The sequence below is a fragment of the Pongo abelii genome, chromosome 8 (assembly GCF_028885655.2).
Source record: "Pongo abelii isolate AG06213 chromosome 8, NHGRI_mPonAbe1-v2.0_pri, whole genome shotgun sequence".
Taxonomy (NCBI): Eukaryota; Metazoa; Chordata; class Mammalia; order Primates; family Hominidae; genus Pongo; species Pongo abelii.
The window spans coordinates 2,173,669-2,195,892 of record NC_071993.2 but is presented as its reverse complement, the minus strand read 5'-3'; the positions used below and the strand labels follow the sequence as shown (position 1 = coordinate 2,195,892).

General features: G+C 40.0%; 1 long non-coding RNA gene across 1 annotated transcript; it reads left to right on the top strand.

The window, feature by feature from the left end:
* The first annotated feature begins 253 nt into the window (after nucleotides 1-253).
* Nucleotides 254-20,673, top strand: LOC129048498 (uncharacterized). The gene is made up of 5 exons (XR_008510863.1): nucleotides 254-337; nucleotides 1,866-2,140; nucleotides 3,204-3,290; nucleotides 13,434-13,524; nucleotides 20,561-20,673. It is a non-coding gene; the product is annotated as an uncharacterized LOC129048498 (long non-coding RNA).
* Nucleotides 20,674-22,224: the final 1,551 nt, after the last annotated feature.

Sequence of the window (22,224 nt, the reverse complement as noted above, 5' to 3'; positions counted from 1 at the left end):
TATAGATGAAAATTGTTTGAAATACTTGTTCCCCGGTGTCATAAAGAAATAACACTTGAACATAAATTTAACTTCCTCAGCAAGCCCATTTTTAAACTTTCTGCAGAAAGGGAACACTCACCCGCAGTTTTGCCACGAGAGTATACTGAACAAAGGAGACAGGGTCATTTATAACCTGACGTATCCACCCTACTGCTGTGTCGGGTTTCCATTGGCTGGAACGGGACCTCACATTCTATATTTGTCCCGATTGGCTAGCAACTTAGAACTTGTTAAAAGAGGCAAAGGCAGAGGAGAGCAAAGGAAGGAGGAAGTAACTGGAGGAATGCTGAGAAAGGTAAAAACACCTTCAAATAAGGAAAAGGAACAGGCTATGACCTAATGCTTGCTTGAACCAGTATAAGCATGCCAGGGCAAATATTTAGGCTAAATTTTGGAAACTAAGGACATAAAGTACATTGATTTCTTTATTACAGCTAGCAGATATTTAAGAATGTCAGCACAGGTGTTTGAATAAATTTTGCTTCTAAGAGAAGTTACTATTTATTCCTAATTAGATGGGGAGGAAAGTCTTTGAAGAGGAACCTCTACTTTACTTTTTACAAAATGAAAGGGAGAAAGTGCTCAGGATTAAAACTCTCAGGCAGAGAAAAAAACCTGAATAAATACATGGATATAGAGAACCTATGGACCATGTACCAGGAGGATTGGGGCATGGGAAATATGTAAGGATGTCATTAAAATAAGGCTGATATTCCTGTTGCAAAGATGGTGTTGAGTGCAGGAATGGCACAGTGTCAGAACAGCACTCACTGTACAGAAGAATGATCTATATACATAAATGAAAATCTTTTAGACTAAAGGGGAGACTAATTACCATTTTAGAAATTTAATTGTTTGCAAATCATTCACCATTTTGTGTAGTATTTTGAGATACTGTTGATTTTACATAAAGTATAGCTGGAATATTATGGACATCCTTTTTCTTGATTAATTCGTTTCTATTATGTTTATTTTACCTTACATTTTTTTATCATAAAATTATGGTTAATTAGAGTTGGTTGACTTTCTGCATGAATTGTCACTTGTGTACATGTTTGTGTGTATGAGATAAAAATTAAAAAACACTATTAAATTTGTGGTCAAGCCTTTGGGAGTTGGTGGCAGAAACCGTGTGCACAAAGTGCTCATCTTCTGCTCCCAGGCATCTTCCAATTCTCTTGGTCATTGTTTTAAAATGTACAATTAGTCATGGCCTGTGGGCAATGGGAAAAGTTCACCAAATTGCATAAACAATATTTTTAATAATCAAAAGTCTTTTGAAAATGTTAGAAATCCAGTTAATATCCACAGTGTTGAATCCATGGAAAATCATATCTACAATCAAAACAATGTGTTAAGCAGAGTGAACATATTTATTAATGATATGAAATAAGCAGTGTATTTTATCTCTTCCAGAGTGCTTTCTAAGACAATCCCCAACTGAGCAACATTTAATGTGTTGATTATCAGCTATGTTGCAAGGTGCTGGGCTATGGAATACATACATACATACATACATACATACGAAGTATCTCCTACCTTTAAGGAGGGCAGTATAGTAAGAAAGATATATTTATAGACAATTAATGATAATGTATTTTGAAGTATTGTATTACAGATATGCACAAAATTATTAGGATCTGCTATTTACGCTAAAACTTACGAAAGTTTTGGACTCTTTTGAAATGTGCAGAAGGGCACACTCACAAGCCAAGACCAAAGTAAAAATCTAGAAATGATTTGAGGATGTTCATACCCACTCCCTCCTGTATTTTCATATCTATTTATTTGACATCATATTAAAAAATGTTCCTGAATTTCAGCATTTCAGTGTGCGGCATCATCATGCAAGCTCTGTAAGAGGAGAGTAAAATCAATACTCCTACTTGTAAATGAAAGAGAAGAAAACAAAAACAAGCAAATTCCTTCTAAGATGTGAGGAACATGAGTAAACAGAGTTATCACCTAAGGAGAAAACAGCGAGCAGATTTGAAACTGTGGCCACCAACGACCCGAGGGAGCGCAAAACCCAGCCCACTTGCCAGGGAGGCTGGCAGAACCCATACCCAGTCGGTGCCCTGGTCGGTTACATTCTGCTGTATGTTATTCCTGCATTTAGCTCATTCTATCACAAAGCCTAAGCTCTCAATGCCCGCAAAATGAGCCAGCAACAGGATTATTCTCATAGAAAATGGACCATTGACGGCTCAGTCGTTAAAACCAATTCAGACGAATCATGTCTTCTTCCAAGTGCACAACTATCCCTAATTTGTAACTAATAAATATTTGTGAAATAACTTATTACTGAAAATTAGGTTTTAGTAATTTGTAGTTATCAAAATAAATTCAGTTTGAACAAATGGAATAGCAGACCATAAAAATTCATAGGATGTAAGAAAGAAAATAGTAAGAAAGGCGGATTTGTCATAAATATTATAAGTTTCGTGATGGTTCTATGCTTATAATTCTGAAAATATGTAAGCAAACATCTTCAAGATCACTGAAAAAAAACATGCCCTTTTAGATATATTAGAGAACAATTCAAGGAGAAAAAAAATCACCAATTCAATGGTGAATTTGAATGGTGAATATTGTCACCATTCAAAAAACAGGGTATCATTAATATACAACCATGATCCTATTAATATCTACTAATGGTGGGAAAACATGATTGGAAATGGAAACAAAAAATGCAATATGAGATTAGTGGGAAATTTGTGTTTTACCATAGGAAAAAAAAAGGTGAACGCAAACTATGTCGTCCTTTCGGAATGTACACTTCTCCTGCTTACGACCAATTAGTGAATAAGGTCCACAGGGATTATGTGAATCCTGGGCAGGTCCTGAGCTACTCAGCATTGAACAGCATTCGAGGCCACTGCAGTGGAGCCACTCTCATCAGTAACAGATGTATTCTTCCTGGGTGTTCATGCTAATACCGAGCAAGGGGGAATCTTCTCAGCATGTGGTTTTTCTGCCCTTTCCTGGCCGTTGTCAGATTTGTACTTATGTAGCAGCCAGGAGTACATTATTGTTTCCAAGGAAAGGAAATGGCACATCTCTATGACACTGCAAGGTCTGACCCACTGCTTTAATTAGCATTTTTACAGAAAATAATCTGAAATGACAGCCAGTCTTTCCTACTTCTTTCTGCATTTCAGTTTTGAAGCAGCATTCAAAATCAGTTGTGGATCAAGTCAGGATGAACTCTGAAACAATACTTTAAATACCCCTGGATGATTTTGAAGGTATTTGTAAGTGAGAATAATTCATTCTGTTTTAAAGCATATAATTAAGTTTCCCCAAATGCAACATGTGAGTTAAAAGAATCATACCCTATTTTAAAAAAAAGGTTGATGGCATCCAGCCAGAAACTACCTGCTCATAATTTGCTGAAATCTACATAGCTCATCATTTCACGTTGTAAACTCCATTGCACATAGAACACATAGCTAAGACAGAGGAGCCTGCTAAATGCTCATATTTGCCATTAGGCTGGTCCTGGTCTTTAAATGTGGCACACCCATTCCACAGAAGAGAAGGTCAAACTGCTTTGAATTTGAGAGACTCAAGCCTTTATTTCCATCAGACTTCCAGAAAAACAGTGACCTGAAATGGCAGAGGAGTTCCTCAATCCTTGTAGACAAAATATGAACAACCAGGCTTCTCTCCCTTCCAGTGGAATGTAAATGGAAAAAAGCAAACCACAGCCGCCTACATTTAGGAGAAGCTTTTATTTATCTCATTATCAAGATCCTTTTAATTTGCTAAGAGTTTCTTATGGCAAACAAATACCTCTTACCCCCCACTTCCGAGAATGCAGGAACAGATGAAAGGAAAGTGTAATGGTTTTGATCTCATTAGGACATCGGCATTAGTGGGGCAGCAATTATAAAAGTAATTGACTCTGCTTCACCCGGCGTCAGGAGGGAGTCATTCTGAAGACCTATCGTGCTCCGAGGTTGGGCTGTCATCCTTCATCTTCTGCTGTGTGCCCATGTGTTAGGTTTTCATCCCTCAAAGGCATTCAGTCTTTCTCTGGGACTCAAAGTGCAGCATAAGAAATATCTTGGAGTGTTGGTTACTACTGCTTGGGATTGACTGTTCAGATACAGCTCCATCAGGGAAACCAAATATGTTGCTGCCACCCTGACATTTTTGTGTTTTTCTACCTGATCATCTGTATAGGACAAGGGAATTTCTTCTCTGTGGTGACCTGTTATGAATTAATGATCCCAGCATACCCAGTAAAGTTTTTAGTGGGTTAATTCATAAGACATGGTCTGACTCAGGTTTGTTTATACAAAAATGTGCTCTGTCCACACCAACATGGCACATGTATACATGTGTAACAAACCTGAACATTGTACACATGTGCCCTAGAACTTAAAGTATATTAAAAAAACAACTAGTTTTTGGGCACTATGCTCTCTACCTGGGGTTGTACCCCAACTCTCAGCATCACACAATATACCCATGTAACAACCTGCACATGTACCCTCTGAGTCTAAAATAAAAGTTGAAATTATTTTAAAAAAGTGCTCTGTCTACTATGAATTTATATGACCCATGTTTTTCAGTACCTTTAATTTTAGAATAGTTTTAAATTCATAGAAAATGTTTAAGATACCCCAGAGGGTTCCCATGCACTCTGTATCCAGTTTGTGTTATCGATAATGTGTTATTAGGGTATATTTGCCACTAGGGAACAAATATGGATGTGTTCATCTTTACTAAAGCTCATATTGTATTCTTGTTTCCTCATTTTTGTCCCCCATGTCACCTCTCTGTCTCAGGATCCCATGAAGGACACTGGGTGACTTTGAGCTGTCATGTCTCCAAGGCTGTTCTTGGCTATCACAGATTCTCAGACTTTCCCTGCTTTCAATGACGTTGACAGTTTCGAGGGAGACTGGTCAGGTGCTTGGTGGATTGTCACTCAAATGGAGCTTTTCTGATGTCTTTCTCATAATTAGGCGGGAGCTAAAGACATTTGGGAGGAAGACCACAGAGGCAAAGCGCTGTTCTCATCACGGCACATCAAGGGCACACCAAGGCGACTTGGCGTTGTTGGGGTTGATCTTGATCCCAGCCTCGGGTTGTGTTTGTCACGTTTCTCCACTTAAAGTTGTTCTTTTTGTTTCTCTTTCTCCTTGTCCACCTTTTTGCTCTTTAAAAGAAAGTCAATGTGAGAATCTCACACTTCAGGAATGGAGAGTTGTCGTCTGCCTCCTTGAGGGTGAAATATCTTTGGGAACTACTTAGAATTCTTTTGTATGGGAGATCTATTTTTCAATCAATAAATAGAGACCTATAAAATGATCTTGTTTATTTATTTATATGGTCAATCATTTATCTAGATCACTGTGGACTTGTGAATACTGATGTTAGACTTTGGGTTATATTCCAATGCTATTTTATTTATTTTGTTGTTCAAATTTTCCAGATTTGACCACTGAGAGCTTTTATGACTGGGGCCCGTGTCCCTTTGATATAATCTCATTGTTGTTTTGTATCTGGGAATTTTTTTGTTTTGTTTTGGGGGGTGCACACTACTTTTTGGCACTACAAGGTGCTCCAGGCTCATGTGGTTTGTTCCCTGCCCCAGTCCTAGGGTCAGCCACTTCTCTAAAGATCCTGGTTTCTTTTATTGGAGGACAGTATTCAAATCCATGATTATGGCTGGGCGCAGTGGCTCACGCCTATAATCCCAGCACTTTGGGAGGCCAAGGCAGGTGGATCACTTGAGGCCAGGAGTTCGAGATCAGCCTGGCCAACATGGCAAGACCCTGTCTCTACTAAAAATACAAAAATTAGCCTGGTGTGGTGGTGCATATCTGTGGGCCGAGCTACTTGGAAGATGGAGGCTGCAGTAAGCCAAGATTGCACCCCTGCACTCCATCCTAAGCAACAGAGTGAGACCCTGTCTCGAAAAAAGAAAGAAAAAGAGAAATGTGTTTAAAAAAATTCATGATCAGGGTTCCAGTTGTGCTCCTTGTTACTGGAGCATTCTCAGCCTGCAGAACAAGAAAATGTATGTGTATGTTCTAATCCATGTACCTATAAATACCTCCAAATATTTTATATGTATCCATTTGTATCTATATTAAAGAAAATATGAGATTCCTGCTGTCCCCACTCCAATCCATTGCCCTATGAACTATGGTCGTGCCTTTGTCTGTGAGCTCCCACTCTTCAGCTGGAAACCTGCTCCCATCACCCGCCATCCATTCATTAATTACTTCCCTCCCACACGCAAGCAATGTGGTTTTAGCATGTTGGCTGGCACCCCTGTGGGAAACCACTTTATCAATCAGAGCACAGTGCTTGTGTGCAGTTCCCTTTGCCTTCAATCTTCAGAATCCACTCATTTTCAATGTCTTTAGGTCGGCACCTCTGTCCCCTTGCAGTGAGGTTGTTTGTAATGTACATTTGTAGAAGGTTTTGTCCCCATCTACATTCTGTCAAGGGTTTTCTCAACCTCATACATCATTTGCTTTTAATTTTTACTCAATAAGTTTCATTCTTTGTGCCATAAGTTTCTGCAGGCTCTGAGAAGGGCATAGCATCACAAATCCATGATCCATGATCACAGTAATGTGCAGAAGAATATCACAGCCTACAATTCTAAAACTCTATTTTCTATGCCATATGAATGATTGTTGTAAATTAATTCTTTTTGGAGAGGGGGGGCCCCTTAGCCAAATTTAGTGATTTGAAAATCTCTAACTTTCACTGTGATTCAGAAAGTTTGATTTGATAAAATGCTTTTATTTTAGTCTGATGTTTTTGCTACAGGGGACCAAATAAATGCAATGAATCCTTGGAATCGACTCAAAGGCCCCAAAGGGTCAAATGACAAAGAACTGATCTCCTACAACATCTCTGAGAACAAGCTCTAAGTGGCTCATTCCAGACAAGGAGTACTTGTATGCAAGTGGAGACGTCATCGTAGGGCAGCAGGAAGTTTCACATATCCCTAGAACCTAGGAAGCTGTGACATGACATTTACTCTTCATCATTTTGGTTTGTTTTTATATAGAACTAGTATCAGGAGACCTCCTTTTATTTAACACTACTAAAAAATATAACATATGATAGGCATAATTACTGGGATTTTAGAGTGCATTCTAATTTAATTTTTTATAGCTTTTTTTTTTTTTTTGAGACAGGGTCTCACTCTGTCTCCCAGGCTAGAGTGCAGTGGTACAGTCATGGCTCACTGCAACTTCAACCTCCTGGGCTTAAGGCATCCTTCTGCCTTAGCTTCCCAGGTAGCTAGGACTACAGGTGTGTGCCACTACCCCCAGCTAATTTTTTTGTTATTTTTGTACAGAGATGGCATCTCACTTTGTCGCCCATGCTGGTCTTGAACTCCTGTCCTCTAGCAATTCCCCTGCTTCAGCCTTCTAAAGTGCTGGGATTACAGGCACAATCCACCATGCTGGGCTCCCCTTATAATGTCTGAGCAAAGTTTTCATTTATAGCAAGAGAACAGACCTCCACCTACATATGTAACTGTAGGATATTTAAAAGTACGTTGTATTACGTGATGGGGAGGCCAAGTTGTAAATCAGGCCCACGTGGAGAAAACCCCACAGCAGCATTTATAGGCAACAACTTCCATAGACAACTCCAATGACTGGGAGACCCAGTGTGTGTGCATGAAGCCACTTCAGAAGGAAAAGGTGAGGTGGAAACATTGCGTCTCTAAGCATGCGAGTAGCAAAGACTCGGCCTCCAAGGCTTTCAGACAAACAGAATTCCAGGAATAGATATAGAGAGATCACTTGCTTTTAGAAAAGAGCTCCTGAGAGCATTCCTGTTATTGTGGCCCGAATCTGCCCCCTGGAATCTGCTCCATGACTGGGACAGGCATCACATGAAAAGCAGCCTTTGGAGCTCTGGCCATCAGCTGCTCGCTGCTCGGACACTCCAGAGTGTAGACAGCATCAATGCACCTTCCTCTTGGGTTCTGAGGCTGACACTCCAGAGTGTAGACAGCATCAGTGTACCTTTGTCTTGGCTCTGAGGCTGACATTGCAGAGTGTAGACAGCATCAATGTGCCTTCCTCTTGGGATCTGAGGCTGTGCCTGATTGCTGGATCTGAAAAATTCTGCTCAGGTTGTCAGATGCCTCTGTGTCTAAGAGGTGGCTTTCACATTATTTGAATTAATTTAGATCTCCTGCAGCCAAGACCTTCAGGATTTCTAGTCTGCCATGTAGAGGGATAGCCAGATCTCTTCTATTTTTTCTATCAAAAACATCTTAGTTTTGTGCTTAACAGTCATATTTGGTTATGTTTTTCTTAGTTCAGCCATTTACTTTAATACAGTCTTGCTTGTTTTCCCCCAATAATTTTAGTTCCTCTTGCATGCTATTTTCTGTTTTAAATGTGTTTTATAATATTTTCTGATAATTCAGTTATCTGAACTACAGGGCTGCCCTTGTTTCTGCTGATCTTGATTTCTTTTTTTAGTCTTGGTGGCTGGCTTCCTGGAGTCAGAAGCTTAAGTGGCCTGGAGAGATCCATTGTCCTGGGGAGAATATGAATTGACTTCCATGATGTGAGCCTAGGGGCATCGTAGACCCAGAATCAACCTCATATCTCTACTTGAGCTTTTCTGAACCAAAAACATCAGTAAAAGTTTGACTTTGAAACCGTTGGGACAGTTTTCGGGGGCCTTTTGTTTGTTTATTTGAAGTTGTTGAGAAAAAAAACATTATTACATGCAGAACCCAGAGATGTTTCTGTTCTGTCTGGGCGGAACAGGCCCACTGGCCTTTTCCCGAGGAGGTTTTCATTGTGACCTTGGCTGTATTTTGGGTCTCACTTTCATTCCACATTTACACCACCTCAGTGTCTTTTCCTGTGTGCTCTTTCTGTAGACTGAAAGCCAGAACTCTAAGATACGAAAGGCAGCCAATGCCCCGAGGTGGCAAAGTGTCAGAAAAATTGTATTCTGTCTTTGCTTCCTGTGAGATTCTTGCCCTTGGGAACTTCCCTGTTCTGTCCAAATTGAGGATTGTACTTGAAGGACTTTAAAAAATCTTTTATCCGACACTTTGGGGTGTTTCATAGTAGGAACACTTTCAGAGTGTTATTTTTGGTTGCATTGTTTTTCAACATCATCGATTTTATTTTCAAATGAACACCTTAGATTATTGCCCATGAACTCTTTGACAGATGATAAAGGAGGAGACAGAGAAGGGTTAAGTGGGCTGCTCCAGCTTCTGCATTGATTAGTTTTCAACTCTAAACTCCTTTTCAAAGCTCTCGGCCTCTGCTGCCAGTTTCATCTCTGCCACATCACAGTGTGTACTCAACATGCCAAGTCCAGGTGGGCGCAAAAGTGGACGACCCTCGTCTTCTCTAGGGAGGCCCAAAGGCTGAGAGGTACACTTTGACCATAGCTATTGCAGTCTCAGTGTATCTTTCCGTGGATTATGCATGGATTTCAAGATACAAGAAGAGCGAGTTTCCAGTGGAGAAGCCAGGCAGACAATGGCATGATCAGATATCTGAAGTCCACATCACCAGGGTGGGGGCCTCCAGCCATGAACACCCCCTGAGCAGGAGACTAAGGGGTTCACCCCACGACAGCAGACTTTCTGCCAAAAATATCCGATTGTAAAGCAACACCAGACAAACCCAAATGGAGGGATGTCTTATAAATTCACACATGCTCTCCAAACGGGTCACAGCCCAGAAAGAGAAGGAGGAGAGGAGGCAGGACCACACCAGCCTGAGCCAGAGAGCACCACAAACCAGGAAAACTTTCCATAAAGTGTGGTACGGGGACCATGGGTGGGGTGTGATAAGGAGCTGTGATTCACATAATAATATTCAATCGAAGTTAACATGCTTTATTTTGATGATGCTTTGGGTTATAAAAGACAGTATCTTTTATTTTATTAATGGAATAAAGAGGAAACATGCCTCCAACTTAACATCAAATAACTCAGACAAAAAATCATGTGTATATATATATATATATATATATATATAATCAAATATATCAGTCACATGTGTGTGTGTGTTTGTGTGTGTGTGCGTGCACCTGTGTGTGTATGATCAGAGTGGAGAGATATAGATGGATAAATAGATAGATAGATAGATAGATAGATAGAGCAGAGATGGAGAGAGAACAAGTGAGGAAAAATATAAAAATTGATGGATTTGGGTAAAATACATGCTCTAGTTCCTTTTGGTATTCTCAGGCTTTCCGTCTATGTTTGAAACCCTAAAAATGTGAATAAAAGTTAATAACAAATTATATGAGAGGAAAACAAATTGAGCACACAACCAGTGTGTCAAGCTCTGGGACTTTCATCCCCAAAATGGCCCCATTTCCTAATTTGCACAAAAGCTTTTGGAGCCCAGGGATTGCTCTGTGCTCTGCTCTGAGGCTCGTGGAATTAATCCATTCATTAAATAAATGATCATGAGCTCTTCTAACATGCCAGGCCTTTTTCTAAGCTCTCGGCATAGAACAGTGAATAGCATTGACAAGGTTCCTGCTTCTATTGGAGTTTACATTCCAGCAGACAGTGACAGAAATCAGTCACACAGAGGAATATTTATAGAGTTTCTAACGGTAATGATTTCTTAAAAGAAAAATATACTATGGCAAGGAGATAGACAATTGGTGCAAAAAATTCAATTTTTGTGTGTGTAATGGATAAGGAACACACACTGATAAAATCATGGTAAAAATACAGATTGTGAGCAAAATATGAAGACTTGTGGGGCAAGAGTATCTCAGGCAGAGGAAAGACAGAGAGAGTAAGCATGCTTGCTTTGTGTTAAGGTGAAGGAAGGAAGGAAGGAAGGAATGAAGGAAGGAAGGAAGGAAGGGGAAAGGGAGGGGAGGGGAGGGAGGAAGGAAAGGAAGGAAGGAAAGGAAAGAAGGAAAGAAGGAAAGAAAAGAAGGAAGGAAAGGAAGGAAGGAAGGGAGGATTGAAGGAAGGAGGAAGGTAAGGGAGGGAGGGAGGGAAGGAAGGAAGGAACGGAGGGAAGGAGGGAGGAAGGAAGGAAAGAAGGAAGGGAGGGAGGGAAGGGGAGGAACAGAGGAAGGAAAACAGGAAGGAAAGGAGGAAGGGAGGGAGGGAGGGATGGAGAAAGGAAGGAAGGAGAGAAGAAGAGAGAAAAGGAGGATTGAAGGAAGGAGGAAGCAAAGGGAGGGAGGGAAGGAAGGAGGGAAGGAAGGAAGGAAAGAAAGAAAGGGGAGTGGGAAGAAAAGCAGAGGGCAGGGACTGCGGGAACCTCGTGTGAATCACCCAGGGCAGAGGACTCCATCCTTTTCTCTGTATTTGCATCTCCCAGGAGTTTTTTAAAAATATCAGTGTCCAGGTGCCATGACTCGGGGTTCTGATTGAATTCATTCGTGCTTGGTAATTAGCATCTATATTTTTCACAGGCTTCCCTAGACTGATTCTAATTTGTGACTGGGGTGAGATTCATGAATCACTGCCGCTTAGGCTGTAGTATTTCATTTTTATTCTGCGTGTGATGGGAACCTCCAGATTTGGAGCTGAGGAATGACATAGTCTGACTTGCATTTAAAAGCACCCTAGAGAGAACTGACTGGGGAATAAGGTTAGAGGTTAGGACAGTGTGGCAGTCAGAGAGGCTGGGTGCTGGTTTGAACTGGGTGGTTCCTGTAGCAGTCATGAGAATGGATAGGGACCTGGATGCCTTCTTACCACAGAGTCGCTCTGCTATGGACTCGGTGGACCGGAGGCTTTTCTTCCCGCCAAGTCTGTGTGTTGAATCCTAATACCCGATGTGATGGCATTTTGGAGATGGGGCCTTTGGGAGGTAATGAGGATTATATGAGGTTGTGATTGCAGAAAACTCAAGGGATTGGTGCCTTCATGAAAAGATGCCTCAGGGAGTTCTCTCCCCCATTCTGCCATGTGAGGGACACAGGGAGAAGGTGCCATCCATGAACCAAGAAGCCAGCCCTGCATGGATCCTGAATCTGCCTGCATCTTGATCTTGGACCTCCAGACTCCAGAGCTGTGAACAACAGGCACCTGCTGTTGCAGCTTCCTGTCTGCAATACTTGGTTCTAGCATCTCAACAGACCAAGACACGCTCCAATTTGCCAATGTTTAAAGCAGGGTATGTGAGAAAAAGGACATGAACCTCTGCCATTCTCTGAACAACAACGTTTTTGCCATTTCCTAAGACACAGGAGAGCAAGGGAGAAGAAAGTTGGTGCCTGGGATCAATACTTTAGTTTTGGACATAGTAAATTTGAGAGATCCAAGTCAGAAGTCAACTAGCCCAGGGAAATGAAGAAAACTGAGCCCATTAGTCTAGAAAATTAATATTTACACATGATTCATTCGAAGAACTAAGAAGGCTCATGCTGACTCTTACTTCTCCTGAAATTGCATTTTCACTCATAGAATAAAGGCAGTTAATGAAATAAGACATATTATTAATTTCTTCAACTTTTTTGTAATTTGTAATATATGTGATGCATCATAAACTTTCATTTCAGTATGAAAATGTGTTTCTGTATTATTTTCTTTGAATAGCAACAAAACGACAGAAAACAAGTCGCTAAGATAATTATTTGGGAATTTTATTTAAAGACTATCTTTTGAAGAAGTGGAGATCTGACTCATAAGTTGTTTTCTATACAGCATTGCATTAAAGCCTCAGGACTGCCTTAAAAAGACAGATTTGGAACTTGCTGACCTCTGGCAAGCCCTCTGCAATCCGTACCATGCTCAATTCTTTCACCGAATTCTAGCACCCGAGGTGCCCCTGTTGGAGCAGAAGGTCTGGGGTAATTGCTGACCAATGACAGCCAGGGCGCGGTTGAAGCAGCTATTTGCAGGTTCCACAAGGACCCTGCTTTACGGCATCTGTAGTCTCTGCCCATCCATTTCCAAGACCAGCTTCACCACAGTCTAAAAGCAGAGTTTTGATGAAATTGTATTAACCAAAACCCAAAGTGAATTCAATTTTAATGTCCTTTTTTCAGAATAAATATTCTGACATATTCTTCAGTAGCAAAAGTTGCAGTTTTAAAACAAAGAAACAGGAAAACCACCAGTGTGTTCTGAGTAAGGACAGCTTTGACCCAACTTATCTCATCAGAAAGGTAGACATCAGTGACTCAGCAGTCTCGTCAGACTGTCACTCAAATTCACTGGCACTCCTGCCATTTTGCCCAATACTGAGGGTTCCACATGGTTCATGTCACCTCATGAACTAACAACAATTTAATACTGAAGAATATGAGGAAATAATGTTCACATAATATCAAATTATAGCCACAGGTTCAAGTATTCACTGAAATGTCTTAATCTGTTCCTAAGACTTGGGTTAATTCCAGTTTATTAGTGGTTTGTTTATTCCATCATCTGTTAGCTCCCTGCAGCATTTTTTAGAAGGTACCAAATAAGAAAAATGTGGATGAAGATGGAGAAAGCATACAAAACTTTTACACACTGGTTTGAAGGTAATACTATATATTTTGTTTATTGGTAAACACCTTAATCTAGTTCACTAGCCACTAATGGTCTGCAGAAATAGATTGGTGCAAAAGTCATTGTGGTTTTGGCCATTCTTTTTTTTTTTTTTTGACACAGAGTCTCACTCTGTCACCTAGGCTGGAGTGCAGTGGCATGATCTCAGCTCACTGCAAGCTCTGCCTCCTGGGTTCACACCATTCTCCTGCCTCAGCCTCCCAAGTAGCTGGGACTACAGGCGCCCGCCACCACGCCCGGCTAATTTTTTTTTTTTTTGTATTTTTAATAGAGATGGGGTTTCACTGTGTTAGCCAAGATGGTCTCGATCTCCTGACCTCGTGATCCTCCCGCCTCAGCCTCCCAAAGTGCCGGGATGACAGGCGTGAGACACCACGCCCAGCCGGCCATTACTTTTAATGACAAAAACTGCAATGACTTTTGCAACAATCTAATACATTAGAAATAGCCATTTCTGAAAGGTAAACATGTAGGTTTCACGGAACAGACACTCTGTGGCATGTGGCATTAGGTAGCATGTGCTTTACTTACCAGCTTCTCTTAACAAGCGGGTGAGGTGACCCGGTACAGGCATCTGCAGACTGGCTTCAGGACTAGGCAAAACACCTAATGTCTTGAAGCCTCAGTTTCTAGATCCTTACCTGCAAAATGAAAAAGAAGCATAGTATGGGAATCACAGATTTTGTATGAATTACATGGGGAAGCATGAAATGCTTAGCAAAATATCTAATGTAAGGTAAGTTTCCAGTATATTTTAATGTACTCATAAATCATCTCACAAAAATTGATATGCATGTTACCTTTACAAGTATGAAATAGTGGCTTAGGGAAGCAAATTGAGTTATTTAAAGTCCAACATGTAGAAGATGACACCTAAAATCCAATCGAGGTCTATGCACCTGCACAGCCTCTGTTCTCTACACCATACCTCAGTGGTTCTCATGAGCATCCAAGGATTCCACCCAAGAATGTTTGAAATAGCCTGCACGTTCCAATGGTAATCTGGTATATAGTTTCTTTCATAAAAAGAAAGAATATTTACTTTTGCTTTGATATTTTTTGCTAAAAAAAGTTTTCCCTGTAGTTTTAATTATAAGTTAATATATGTGAGAGAATAATTTAACATCAAAAAATTCAAACATTTCAGTGCTGCAGGCAGTACTTCTTAAGATACTCTCTGAATATTTTGATAATATTGGAAGCAAATATACCACACTCGAATTGATTTTTAAGCATTGGAAATTGCCCCATATAGCAGCCTGTTGCAGAACACAGGTGCAAATACCTGGATAGTCGGTGGTCTGCACCCAGTGTCAGAGCACCCTGGTCAACTGCACTCTTGGATGTGAAGTATATACAGATGCCAGTCTGCCAGATCTGCAGCTGTCTGCCTGGCCAAGCTGCAACCACCTTCATCCTTGCAAGTCTGGCATTTCCTAGTGTTTTTAAAGCAATTATTACTGCCCTTGACAAATATAGGATCTGCTGGCCAAGGAACTTCATTTCTAAAACTCACACTTTCATTTCACACCTTCATTTCTAAAACTCACACTCAAACTCAACCAGCATAACCTTGAAGGCACTAGGTTGTGTTTTGGAATCCCAAAATAAAGACATTAACTTGGCAGAAACAGAGAGACACATTTGTGGCCAGGGGTGCTAGAATCAAGCAAGCTAACTCTGACTTCTGGGTTCCTTGCAACCAAAAAGGGATTTCAAAAAAGCCTTCTCTTATAACTCCATGTTCAAAATTGTCCTTGAAAATCAAGGCAACAGCACCAAGACTTCAACCTATTCCGTTTTAACACCTAAAATGCAATTATTGCCCATTGTGCTATTTTCAAGCAGGTGATAAAATATCTGGATACTCAACATGTTCACAAACCCCAAACTGATTATCCTGCTACATTTTTTTCCAAATAATATACAGCAGGCATAAATTTCATGTTGAAAATTTCATTTAGCAGCACTTCCACATATTTTACTAATTTATGTTGACTTAGAAGAACATGTGATAGTCGTGATCCTTGGCGACCTTGGTATACCACTGTTTCATCACCGAGTTAAAATATTTGTAATAATTTAAAAAACATTTCAGAAGCAATGTTCTAAGATACATTTTAATCTTTGTTACACTTTACTCTCTTTTTTTTTTTTTTTGGAGACAGAGTCTTGCTCTGTTGCCCAAGTTGGAGTGCAGTAACATGATTTTGGCTCACTGCAACCTGCACCTCCCAGGTTCAAGGGCTTTTCCTGCCTCAGCCTCCCGAGGAGCTGGGCTTACAGGTATGTGCCACCACACTCGGCTAATTTCAATATTTTTAGTAGAGATGGGGTTTCCCCATGTTGGCCAGGCTGGTCTAGACCCCCTGACCTCAAGTGATACACCCACCCCGGCCTCCCAAAGTGCTGGGATTACAGGAGTCAGCCACTGTGCCCGGCTGCATTTTACTTTTGATTTTGCTGCAAAAGATAGTGAAACTTTGAGATTTTTAATCTAAGCAGTTGGCCTACAAATGTAGAGCTACATCCTTCAAATGCCTGAAAAGACAGTGTTTTTTTGTTTCCTTTTCATCAGTTCAGCTGTTATAATGTCTGTGTTTACTATTAACATTTCTGTTTTAAAAGCCAGATCTGGAGGATTTTCATGACTAATTTAGATCTGTCACTGAATCCTACATGGAATAGTTGTGCAATCCTTGCTGAGCTACTACTGGCAGCTGTCTTTGGAACAATGTACAAATGGAAACTGCTTAAAACAATAGCCTGAAGCAATTACGTGCCAATAGCCGCTCAGAGACTACCACACCTGCTTTCCATCCATCCTTATTAACAAGCCTAATTCAAAATCAGAATTGATAGGAAGTAAACTAACCATTACCAGCTGGTACATGCAGATGTCTAAACAAATGTCATTGAGGTGGGAAACCTGGATTTATTATAACCTGTAAATATGTGCGTTGCAAGTTCAGAACCTTTTTTGCTCCATCATGTTGGAGCCAAGATGATTTTATGTTTAACGTGCAGGAGTACTTTCTTCTGGAGTGAGAGAAGGAACATTTATAAAGCAAACTGATCTGTGCAAATCAAGGCTTTTCCTATTTCAGGAACCTTTTTGTATTCCTTATCCAGTCTCTAGAGATAAACAATTTTTAGCATCCTATCTTTGATAGGGGTTCAGGAACAGACCAATTTAGTGTGTAAGAACAGCGTTAATGACACTCATGCTCTTCCCAGCTGTGAGGAATGGCGCTCATTATCTGCAGAAATAATGGCATATGTGAGTATTAAGGCTGTGTTAAAAATACTCACAAACATATCTATCATTCACGTTTCAATATTTTCTCAACTGAGAACAGCCTTCAAAGAGAGACAGAAGGGCATGCTATCAAATAGTCCTCCTTTGCAGCTCACGACTGGGTTTTCGCCAGGGCAAGCCGTTGTGCATTTCTTGAAGTCAGGTGCTCTGCTCGGCAGAAGGTGTGCTGAATAACGTTACAGGCTCTGTTCCCGGGAGATATGGAAGGTGAGAAACATGGAGAGGAAAGGGCAGAGGATCGAATGAGAGCGCATGGGTCAACCACAAACCTTTCCATTCTTTACAAATTGGAAATCTTTTAAAAAATACTTTTAATATGTTAGACATTTTTTATGAGAGGAGTCATTTTGTTCTTATTCCATATGGTTTCAGAAGTGAAGGATCACCAATGTTAGAAACTATGTGTGCATTGTGTGGGTGCACCTGCAACTGCATAGTTTTTATTCAGTGTAGAACATGACACAAAATCTTGCTCCAAAAGTCTTTAAACCATCAGAATGATGATACCAGATCATGGTGATTATATAGATAGCCTACTATAATTAGTGAATTCTTTAAATGTATATTTTACAGGAAAAGTGAAAACACAAAACAACAGTATTTAGAAGTGAAGAAAGTTATTGACCAAAATGCTCATGGGGGAAAAAACCCAGAAATGTTAACAATGCAAGGACTAAGAGAAGCTGAGAATATTGCTTTTCTTCCTGATGGCTTATGTTTGAGGAACTGCCTCTTCTGGGAAGCTTTCCCTGGTTGCCTCATTTAAGAGCAAATTTCTCCCTCCTCACCATCACTATTTCTCTTTCTCTGTTTAATTTCCTCCCTCATCCTCATCACTTTCTGAAGCCAGATAAGTGTTTCTTCTGTTTACAGCTGGTTGATGATGAGTCTTTCCCACTAGAAGATAAACAACATGATCCAAAAAAATCCCCTTTCTAACACTACATCCCTAAAGGCTAAAGGAAAGCTTGAAAACAGCCATTCAGCAAAATTAGGAATAAAAACCAATACAACCCCCAAATGCTTCTACAAACTCATTGCTATCAATCAATGGATCTTGTTCTGTACATATTAACAAACAAAAAAAGAGCAGAATCTTTTTTCCTGCTATGATACATTTTTCACTTTTTAAATGCTGTAAATCTCATGCCAATTAGTTTTAGTGCATGTCGTTGATCAAGGGTTAAATTGAAACTGTGGCTTCTCCAGGGTTTTCTGCTATTTTTTGGAGAAAAGCAATTTCAACATTCTGATGAGGGCTTTGCCGTGCGAATTTGAGAACATTTTAGCAACATTGATTACGCTTTTTGCTTAAATCTGGACATGCAATTATTATCATTTCAACCATTTCAACAGAGAGAATTATCACGTTGTCAAATCCATTATTTTTATAAACTATGAGTAATTGGTAATTAGTATACCATAACAAAAATTATTGACATATAATTTTTCAAAAATCTCAAATATTGCTAAATTGTACTGTAGCTAAACAGAAAAGCGTTTAGTTCCATACATTTCACAGTAATACCATTTGACTAAATCATTTAGAACTCTTTAAAACTGAGATCAGTAAGGACATCAGTAACAAATGGTGAAAAGTACTACAAATATTAAGTTGATTTTGATGTTATTATTTGATATGATTTGGCTGTGTCCCCACCCAAATCTCATCTTGAATTGTAGCTCCCACAATTCCCACATGTCATGGGGGGGACCTGGTGGGAGGTAATTGAATCATGGGGGTGGGTCTTTCCTGTGCCATTCTCGTGATCATGAATAAGTCTCATGAGATCTGATGGTTTTATAAAGGGAAGTTCACCTGCACAGGCTCTCTTGCCTGCAACCATGTAAGACTTCCCTTGCTCTTCCACCATGATTGTGAGGCCTCCCCAGCCCTGTGGAACTGTCGGTCAATTAAACCTCTTTCCTTTGTAAATTACCCACTCTCTGGTATTTCTTTATTAGTGGTGTGAGAACAGACTAATACCATTAAATCCCTTAAAGTGATTCACCTACCTTTTTATAGTAATAAAAATGATGATGACCACGATGACAATAAAATAACTAACACCACATGTGTCAGGGTCTCTTCCAAGCACTACCTGTTGCTGTGTACTTTTTGACACAAAGTTGGCTGTGTACATGTGTTGAGGTGTGCTTGTGGGTGCAATTGGTTTGTGATTATTGGTCAAGATCAAATCTGTGAGTCATTTGTTCTAGGGTACCTGACTTAATAAGGTCTTCCAAGGCACAGTGTTGTAGAATATTCTTTAATATTTTCCTCTACAGTGTTTATGGTATTCACTAATGACCCTGAAATTTAATTTGAACATTGTATTTAGCGAGGTCTCCCATTCTTGCCTAAATGGAGACCCACAATCTTTTCTGAACAACCCATCTTGTCCCCAGCTGATTAGAATCACCACCTTATTAAGTCTCATTTCCATTTATATGCCAAGGTTGTATCACTAGCCTCCTCTGCAAATATGACCAAAAAATATAAATAAGCAGAAAGATGGGGGTGGTAAGGATAAAAGGGCGGAAGACAAGAAACAGAGGGGAAAAAGGGAATGGAAAAGAGGAGGTGAAGGATGTAAATTTAATGGGAGTTTATTCTCAGCCAGAATGTTTTCCAAGGGAAACAGAATTTCAAATAGTTAGGAGTCTTCCTCCATTCTAATTGAGATCAGCAATTGAATAAGATTATTTTTCCCTGATTAGATATATGACATATGGCTCTAATAGGGAAAATCTTAGATTTATAGTCAGAATATCCTAGTTCAAAATTTGGACTTGCTCATTTGCAGAGCTTTAGTGAGAATCAGGTGATGTACAGCATGAGGCCATTTCTATATGTGCATTAGCAGAAATTGTATATTTTACTTTTAAAGGTGATCAAATATATTGATATCATTGTCCTTTAAAAAGTAGCTAAATACTAATATATATGTATTTGAATATATCTGAAAACCACTAATGAGTCAAACATATCTATTTTAAATTCTGTATGACTGGGACTCATGACTCTTGCTAAGGCACTAAGACTGCTCCATTGGGGGCTATATTATTAATTTGAAGCAAAATTAAACCAAACTCTGCACAAAAGAGAGAAAGTGCCACATTAGACTCCCTTCCTGGCACAGTTGAGCAGGTACTTAAAAGCTTCAGGATTTGTGAGAGATTAACCACTAAGAGCTATCATCACTCAGTAATGAACAATAAATGTTAAAAACAGAAAACTTAATCCAAAATGTGGGTTCAAATTTACATTTAAACTCATTCTAGAATGTAAAATAATCCTATCCTATAACTGATGTATATTATTCTGTCTAAATTATTTATATTTTGCTCACAAACCATCCATATTCATAAATATCATGTTTGGATTGATTTATTTTTGTCTTTATACAGCCTGTTCGTCAAGCTCCCAGGCTTTTAATTAATCTGGATTTGGGGTATAAATTCTTTGTGCCTTGATTAATACCAAACAGGCTTTATTTAATTAAAGAGACAGACTGGTGAAAGACATTTTAATCAAAAATTTCATATGCATACAGTACATCTGTATTTAATACTCGGAAAGGGGAAAAAAAACCCTGATTTATTGTATTTATTTTTTAAATGTTTGAATAAAGCAATAGTTCTATTTCCTGTGATGAAACCCTTTATGTTCCTCCTTCATCTTAAAGCTGTCACCGCGCGGAACATAAAGAACAGGCCAAGAGCAGTGCAGGCATCGACGACTTTCTCCATTCAGAGCCTCCGCGCATCCCAAATAAATAAACACATCAAAACATGCAAATACTTCCTTAAGTTTTCTTAGTTCCGATCTCCCTGTTTAGGCCTCTTGCGGGTGTTATTTTTCACAAAATGTCAGTGAGGAAGTGAAACTCAATCCTAAAATTTAAGGGGCTCATCATGGTTTTGAATGCGTGATTTTATGCTGTTGAAAATCGGCAGCCTGTTAAAATCAGTATTTCATTCACAGACATCTTGATGAAAAGATTTTCTGTAATTGCACTGAAATCCAATCGTTGTTTTAGAGCATGATTTAAATAACATTTTCTTCATCAAGATACTGTGTAAAGACACAGGGCTCATTGCATATAAGTCTGGAGGGCTGGTTGGCTGAGCGTAGTACTGGGACCAGCAGCTCAGAACACGTTAGAAACGCAGATTCTTGAGCTCTATGCCAGACCTGCACACTCAGAAACTCCAGGGAGGAGACCCAGCACTCTGTGTTTTAACAAAGCTTCCGGATGATTCTAACGCATACCAGCACAGAGGCTTAACACACAAAAAAGCCCTAACAGGTGTTTTCTTGAAATGCTTCTCCAACCATAACCGATGGGTGGAAACAAGGCTTGTATTCAAGAAACAGAAGATGAGAACCACCGATTTCACAAGGACTGAGCTGTTTCCGAGGACAGGAGGGCAGACTGGGGGCTGCAGGGGTGAAAGCATAACGCAGATGGAATGCATCCTCAACCCCTATTTCCCGGGGGGGACGCCACGGGCCTCCGTTCAGTTTCATTTTGAAGGACAGGTGCAGCACCTAAAGCTCACCCAGTCTATTCATCTCAGCATTCAGGAGACTCCAGTAATTCTGGAACGTGTCCTCAGAAGAACAAATTGTGCTACACGCACACGGGTGGCCCGCGGGGCTGGGCAGGGCACAGAGGCAGAGGCAAACTGTTCCAAGGCACCCCTGGATCTCACGGCATCCCTGAAGTCTGCTGCTGTGAGATCTGATGGCGGGGGCAGCAGGGTCATGGGATCTGAGAGGGGTTGTAAGTCATCAGGGGGGTCTTCCTGCCCACAGCTCAGAAACTTAATATTCGTATACTTAAAAGCAGTGAGTTCAACAACAGCAGTAACATGTGTTCAAAGCAGTTTAGTGGAAGAAAGCTACTGGCACTTTTTCTTCTTTTTTTTTTTTTTTTCAGTAGGCCCCATTAAAGGATACTTAGATTTGGGAAGGACAGCATTTCCCAACGTGGCTGCATTAGTCGGTGTTTCTCCAACCCAACAGAAGGAATTGCATAACAGAGAAATGCCCTGGCTTCTTTTAAAGAGACTTTGAATCACATCAACTCAGAGCAGCTATAGTAGCTGCAGAGAAACTGAGAACTCAACATGAAATTTAAAGGAATTAGAATTCCAATCTACAGATTTAAGGAGCGCAGAGAACTACAAAGGCATGTTATGTCTGTAACTAGAACTGGAAACTATAAGGTATCAAAGCAGTGCCACAGCACTTGGTAACCCTAGACCTAAGGTTGAAATTACAATGCTGATGTTAAAACATATTGTCAGTAATTTGCATAGTGGTACAGTTTAGAGTTTTAAAGCA